Below are 7,395 nucleotides of genomic sequence, written 5' to 3' on the forward strand. Positions count from 1 at the left end.
GTTTCTCTGTTTGTACATGGAGTAAAGGCATACCATTTGTGTAATCATAAATTTACATAGGGTAATGCTGTTTGATTCATTCTGTTATTTTTTACCTTCCCCCCACCCCTCCCACCCCTCTTTTCCCTCTGTATAGTCCCTCCTTCCTCCATTCTTGCCCCCTCCCACCCCCATTATGTGTCATCAACCGCTTATCAGCGAGATCATTCTTCCTTTGGTTTTTTGAGATTGGCTTATCTCACTTGGCATGATATTCTCCAATTTCATCCATTTGCCTGCAAATGCCATAATTTTATTATTCTTTATGGCTGAGTAATATTCCATTGTATAAATATACCACAGTTTCTTTATCCATTCATCAATTGAAGGGCATCTAGGTTGGTTCCACAATCTGGCTATTGTGAATTGAGCAGCTATGAACATTGAAGTGGCTGCATCTCTGTAGTATGCTGATTTTAAGTCCTTTGGGTATAGGCCAAGGGTGGAATAGCTGAGTCAAATGGTGGCTCCATTCCAAGCTTTCTGAGAAATATCCACACTGCTTTCCAGAGTGGCTGCACTAATTTGCAGCCCCACCAGCAATGTATGAGTGTACCTTTTTCCCCACATCCTCACCAACACTTATTGTTGCTTGTATTCTTGATAATCGCCATTCTAATTGGGGTGAGATGGAATCTTAGTGTAGTTTTGATTTGCATTTCTCTTATTACTAGAGAAGTTGAGCATTTTTTTATATATCTGTTGACTGATTGTAGATCTTCTTCTGTGAAGTGTGTGTTTATTTCCTTCAGATAGAGCACTAATCTCCAGAATCTATAAAGAACTCAAAAAACTCTACACCAAGAATACAAATAATCCAATCAACAAATGGGCTGTTTAAAATTTCTGTATGGCTTATTGCTATACAGAAATAATTTTAATCATTTTTCATCATTTTAATCAAAGAGTTTCCAGGTTGGTACTATTTTCAGGGTTTTCTGTATAGCTTAATTTATGATCATGTTTATAAATATCCCATAGAAATTATAAAGTCTCTATATTGTGTATAAACATTTTTATATTTAGTAAATTTAACTACATGATTCAGTATCTTTATTTCCATGTTTCATTTTGACCGTTTAATTAGTCAGAAATAGAAGCTATATTAAATTTCCAATTATAGTTATGCTTCTACTAATTTTATCATGGTTGTAATTGTGCTTTCTATATTGAACGTGTTATTTTCATCTAAAGGCATATACTCATATATTTTATATAAATTACATTAGTGGTCAGTGCATCTAATTGTTTTATTTAACACTCTTTGCCTAAGACCTAAACAAGAGCAGCAATGTTCCTTTTGTTTGCAGGTATCTGCCATGTCCTTGCCTATTCATTTCTAACCTTGCTTGAGTTTTTAAAACTAATCCAAATATCCTTAGCCCATGCATATCTATTGAGGGAAAAAAAAATCACAGTATCAGTTACTTTCATGTTGCGTGTTTTTATGCTGTTTCTTGCTTTCATTTTTCTATCATTTTTTTTGTAGTGCTCATTTCCTTGTACTGTTTTCTTTATTGATGTGAAATGTACATCTCTTGCTACAAATCTGGTAGTTCAAAACATTTTCAAGTATGTGTCGGGGTACCCGGGACCCCTAGCCCAAGGCTAAGCAGGATGGCAGCTGGCAGTTTGCCTGCGTACGGTCCATGGCGCATACTGATGACGAGGTAAGCAGGAGTCGCGCTGACGCCATATGAGGAAGTACTTAGCTGTTGGCTCCTGTTGCTCGTGTGCAGTGCGTGATCTGCTCGTGCCCCATACACTTACACATTAGGATCATGTATGTAGCTCGTGCCTTGTCTGTATAGCTTTCTGATTGGCTGCCTTACCATATATATTCTTTGTGTGCTCCCCTGAGCGGGAAGAAGAGAACAATAAAGAATCTTGGAAAGCTCCATGTTGTCGGGGAGTTCTTTCCTGCGGGCAGGGGAATCCCCGATAGTATGTATAATATCCACATGTAATATTCATATACAGTCATTAAAGAGGAATATGCAAATGATTCAATGATAATTATAAGCAGCTGAATAATAAAGTAAGAAAAAATAAAATTGAATGATTCATTTCAATTTTACTAAAAATTATACAGTGAAACAATAAGATATCGTTTACCTTCCTAAATAAACAATTATAAAAACTATCAATACATTGTTAACTTTGATATAAGAACACAGGTACTCTCACACGCTGTTGGTAAGATTTTGTGTTGGTATGGGTGACTTATGATTTATCCTAAACAAATAAGACCCTTGCAATTATGTGCAAATATTTTTATGTAATCACTTTATGATAATAACCAACTGGTATACAACTGAGTAAGTTGACTCTGAGTCAGTACAGTCAGTAGTGATAGGAAAGTATGATGAGACAAATTCATGGGCATTCTACACAACCATCCTGTGTTCCTTGAGTGTCAATGACATGAGAAACAGACCCAGGAAATCACACAGATTTCAAAAGTAAAAGTACATGGCAACTAATGCGATGCATTCATTGGCAATAAAGGTCATTAATGGGGCAATTAGCAAATATGGATAAGTAGTAAGTAAGATAACAGTATAGAATCAATGTTAATTTTCCGTTTCCCATAATTGCACTATGATTATGTAAGAGGATGTATACATTTACAAAAAAAATTCCATGAAGTATGTGGGTAAAGTATATCATATCTGACATTTATTCTGAAAGAGTTCAGAGGGAAAAACAGAAGGGAGAGAGTTAGAAAAAATAAATGTAGGGAAATTTAACATTTAGGTCAACTAGCCAAAGGGCATCTGGGAATTCTTTGTATTAGTTTTCTACCAATCTAAAGCTAGGAGAAAATATGTGTCTAAAAATGAAAAGGGAAACAGGATAACTTAATTCACAAATCAGAAAGTCATTCCACTGAATGGATTTATGAGTAAATGAAACAAACATTGAACTAGGAAGTGATTCCAAAAGCCTACTTTTTTGCAAAATAATTAAGTATAGGAGCATGTAGCCCACCCATGGGAGACTGGCCTATGAGGCGCCAGCCAAGAAAATCCCCAGGCTTGAACTTTCCCCTCCTGATAGGAAATTTTGCCCTTCCTGTACAGACTTACATCTCTCAATTTTGGTTTTTCTACAATATAAATCTCAGTCTGCCAGGTATCCACCTCCAGCAATTTCAAATGCTTCATATAATGCTATGCAGAAGGCAAGGAGTTGTGTAACATGAAAACACTCATATTCTTCTCATCTGTGCAGTGAGTATGATTTTTTTTCCATCAACCAATTTTAGGTTTTGATTCCCATCATGACCATCCCTCAGTTTTGGGTATTTAAGGTTTATACTTGTCTAGCAACAGTATTCTTCCTAAAGAGATTAATTTGCAGATGGCAGAGGAAGGATATTAAGCGGAGACCAAATAACTTTGCCACCTACAGTCAACTATTCATTAGTTCCTAAACAGACAGATGTGGAAGAGTTGGCTTCCTGGGATGACCCACACACAAGTGTGAAGATCAAAGGAGGGAATTAGTATGTGGCAACCCAACAAAATACTTTGGAACAAATGGAACCTACTATTTTAAAAACATGACACTATCTATAAGGAAAACTCAGAAAATCATTATTAAGAGGAGAGAACTATTAAATTTTGACATTCCTGATGGTAGCACAGGTTTCTTTCATAGATTAGCAGTTACACAAGATATGCTGTGACCAAAAAAAAACTGACAAAAACAATTTTAAGGAGGAAATATTTAATTGGGGACTCATGGTTTCAGAGTTCACAGTCCATAGATAGTTGACTCCATTCCTTAGGACTGGAGGTGAGACGGAGCACTGTGGTGGAAGTGTGAAGTAGAGAAAAACAGCTGGGAATGTGGTACCAGGAAGCAAAGAGAGAGTGAAGATCAGCTCACAAAATATATATCCCAAAAGCACGACCCTAGGGACCCACCTCCTCCAGCTATACCCTACAGTCACCACCCAGTTAATACTTATCAGGAGATTAATGCCTGATTAGGTTAAGGCCCTCGTAACCCAATCATTTCACCTCTAAAGGTTCTTGCATTGTCTCTCAATGAACTTTTGGGAAGACTTCTAATCTAAACCATAACACTTTTATTCATCAATCTTCTGAACTTAGATACCTGGTTTAAAAAAAAAAAAAAAAACCAATGCATTGGAAGAAGAGCAAGAAGACAATGCAGCCTGGCAAGCAGAAGTTCTGAGGCAGCAGAAAATAGCAGATAGAGAAAAGAAAGCAGCAGAATAACAAAGAAAGAAAATGAAAAAGGAAGCACAGAGGCTAATGAAGAGGGAGCAAAATAAAATCCTTGTGACACTTTCATAACAAATGTTCTCCAAATGTCATGATGCCAGAAAGAGAAATCTGAGCCCCAAGAAGCACACACCATTTGTATAGATCAGAGAGTATTTTTAGAATACAAAGTGCTTAATTCAGTGCATTCATCAGACCATCCAGGACACCAGGGTTCTCCCAAATTACCTTGCACTTTTAATGAGTGAGATTCAAAAGAACAAAAAAGACTTATGAGACAATAGTCTCTTTAACGTGCCCCAAATATAAGACAACCATTTGCTGTAGAGAACTTACTACCAATGGAATATAGAAATACCTCTCAAACTAGTGTTTCAAACTAAATAAATGGGTGTAAATTAATTTATGATGGCAAAGAATTCTGCTTATGCTTTCCTTAAATGTGTATAATTATGAAAAAAATAATTTTAATATTCTTTGATTCCACTGTAACCTGACCTGACAAACTGTAGGTCTTCAACTTCTTTATTTTTATTATCAAAAGCTGATGCTGGCATACATTTTCTCAAATTGAGCTTGTGTTCTTTATGTTTAATAGAGCATTAAGGAATTTGATTATTTGTTCTTTTAAGAAAATGACATTAAATGCAATAATTTTTATTTACATGAAAAATAGTTAAGTATGAATAGAGATGTCTTAGCCATAAGACTGGTATCCTAATTAGAATAAGATATACTCTTTGTTTGTATAAATATGTCAGAATTCACTCTAATGTCATGTATAACTAAAAAGAACTAATAAATATGCTAAAATATCAAAAGAAAAAAAATAAAAATAAATTAATATATTGTTATGGTTTAGATGTAGTGTTCCTCCAAAATCACACATGTGAGATAAAGCAAGAAGGTTCAGAGGAGAAATGACTGGATTGTGATGGGTGAATTAATCCCGGATAGGATTAACTGAGTGGCAACTGGAGTTGCAGGGTGTGGCTGGAGGAGGTGGGAATTGGGGCATTTTAGGGTATATATTTGTATCTGTCAAGTGGAGTGTCTCTCTTTCTGCTTCCTGATCACCTTGTTGAGATGCTTCCCTCTGGCACACTTTTCCCTGTGATGTTCAGGCTCACCTTGAGCCCTGAGGAATGGAGCCAGCCTTCTGTGGATTAAGACCTCTGAAACCATGATTCCCTAAATAAACCTCTCCTCCTTTACAGTTGTTCTGGTCCCATTGTTTAATCACAGCAACAAAAAAGCTGATTAAAACAGATATTATCACCAGTAGAAAAAAGGAGTCTAGTAATTTCAAGGAAAAAAAATTATAAGCATAATATTAAAATTTGGTGAAATTATTTAAAAAGCATCAAGGAAATTTTCACCAAAAGACAATAGTTCTTTTAGATGAGAAGTGGGGTTAATGTTAATGAGGCAGGAGCAAAAGATCACTGAAGAATTCACTGTGGAAAGTACTCCTTTTGGGGATTTATTATTGACACTTTACACACACCAACTCGCAATTGCACCATCTTGACACAGATCATACTAACCTCAATAAATTTCAAAGACCTGTGATAATAAAGGTTGCTATTCTTGTTACACGGCAATTTCAAAAGTGGGGTGGGAACTTTTTTTTCCTCAATCCAAAATAGCCAACCAATGTTCAAGAACCTTAACTAACCTAACCCATGTGGAAAAACACTCAAAACAGAACATAGTTTTTCAGGAATTTAAAAAATAATAGTTGGTTCTATTGTATATTTTTTATTTGTGTTTTTGTTGTTTGTATATATGTATTTATTGTCTGTGATATTCACTTTATTTTTACCCAGCAATTTTAATGTACTTACAGAATGAGTTATTGGAAAGAGCACTTTATTTATAACATTAAATAATAATTAAAAGGATATAGCTTATGACTTGTTATAATCTAGAGGATATGGTTTATGTCTTGACCTGTATCTGTCATCCAGGAAGCAATGAGGTATTTGATAAAATGTAGTAAATATAAATTTTAAGCCAAAAATAATGCAAGTGTATCAGAAATATAGTAATTTAATTTTTATCTCTTAACCTACTTCCTTTGATATTCCACTGAATGTCATAAACTGTATAATAAACACATTGTTATCCCTCCTTTTAGTACAAAGGAGATAAATGTTTCACAAGTGCTTCCATGAAAAAAATGTTCTGATTTGCCGTGATCACTGATTCTAGGGAACAAATACTGCCACCCTGGTCAGTGACATGCTACTTATCTGACTTTAACATGGATTTGGGAAAACATGCAGATAATCCAATACAAGCCAGTTCTGGGACATACCACTGCCTCCTGTCTATAAAATGTGTTGAAGAGTCTAGTGCCGGGGCTGGGGATATAGCTCAGTGGGTAGAGTGCTTGCCTTGCAAGCATAAGGCCCTGGGTTCAATCCCCAGCACTGGAAAAAAAAAAAAAAAAGAGTCTAGTGCCACATCGTGTGGGCAGGAATACAATTATCCATTCCTATATTTCTAAGAAAGAAACAGTTGTTCTTGATCCTCTATAATTAATCCACAATGGTTCTTATCTGTTTCCTAACTCAAGCACTTTCCAAGTGTGACTCTCAGTTAGACCCACAGGAAACTTGGATCTACTCCTACTACTCATTGGAGAAAAGGGAACTCGGGGCATTTGTTGCAGACCTATTCAGACTCCTCCTCTCTGGGCACCTCTGTAGACTCATGTAGCCACATCTCATCTTGTGGTATATTATATCGCACAGAAATCTGAGGATCAGTTATGACTTTTTTTTGGTACCAGGGATTGAACCTAAAGGCACTCAACCACTGAGTGACCGAGTCACATCCCCAGTCCTTTATTTATTTTTTATTTGGAGACAAGGTCTCACTAAGTTGCTTAGGACCTACACTAAATTGCTGTGCCTGGCTTTAAACTTGCTATCCTCCTGCCTCAGCCTCCCCAGCTGCTGGAATTATAAGCCTGCACCACCACGGTCAGCTAAGGTTCAGCTAAGGTTAATCCAGCATGGACTCAGGGATAAGAAACTGGGTTCTTCTCTCAGAGACACTGGTAAATAACTAATAGTGGATTTTTTCCCAATTA

General features: G+C 36.2%; 1 pseudogene; it reads left to right on the forward strand.

Moving 5' to 3' along the window:
* The first annotated feature begins 3,322 nt into the window (after positions 1-3,322).
* LOC124974380 (receptor-binding cancer antigen expressed on SiSo cells-like) lies at positions 3,323-4,367 on the forward strand (annotated as a pseudogene).
* Positions 4,368-7,395: the final 3,028 nt, after the last annotated feature.

Source organism: Sciurus carolinensis, unplaced genomic scaffold, assembly GCF_902686445.1.
Source record: "Sciurus carolinensis unplaced genomic scaffold, mSciCar1.2, whole genome shotgun sequence".
NCBI lineage: Eukaryota > Metazoa > Chordata > Mammalia > Rodentia > Sciuridae > Sciurus > Sciurus carolinensis.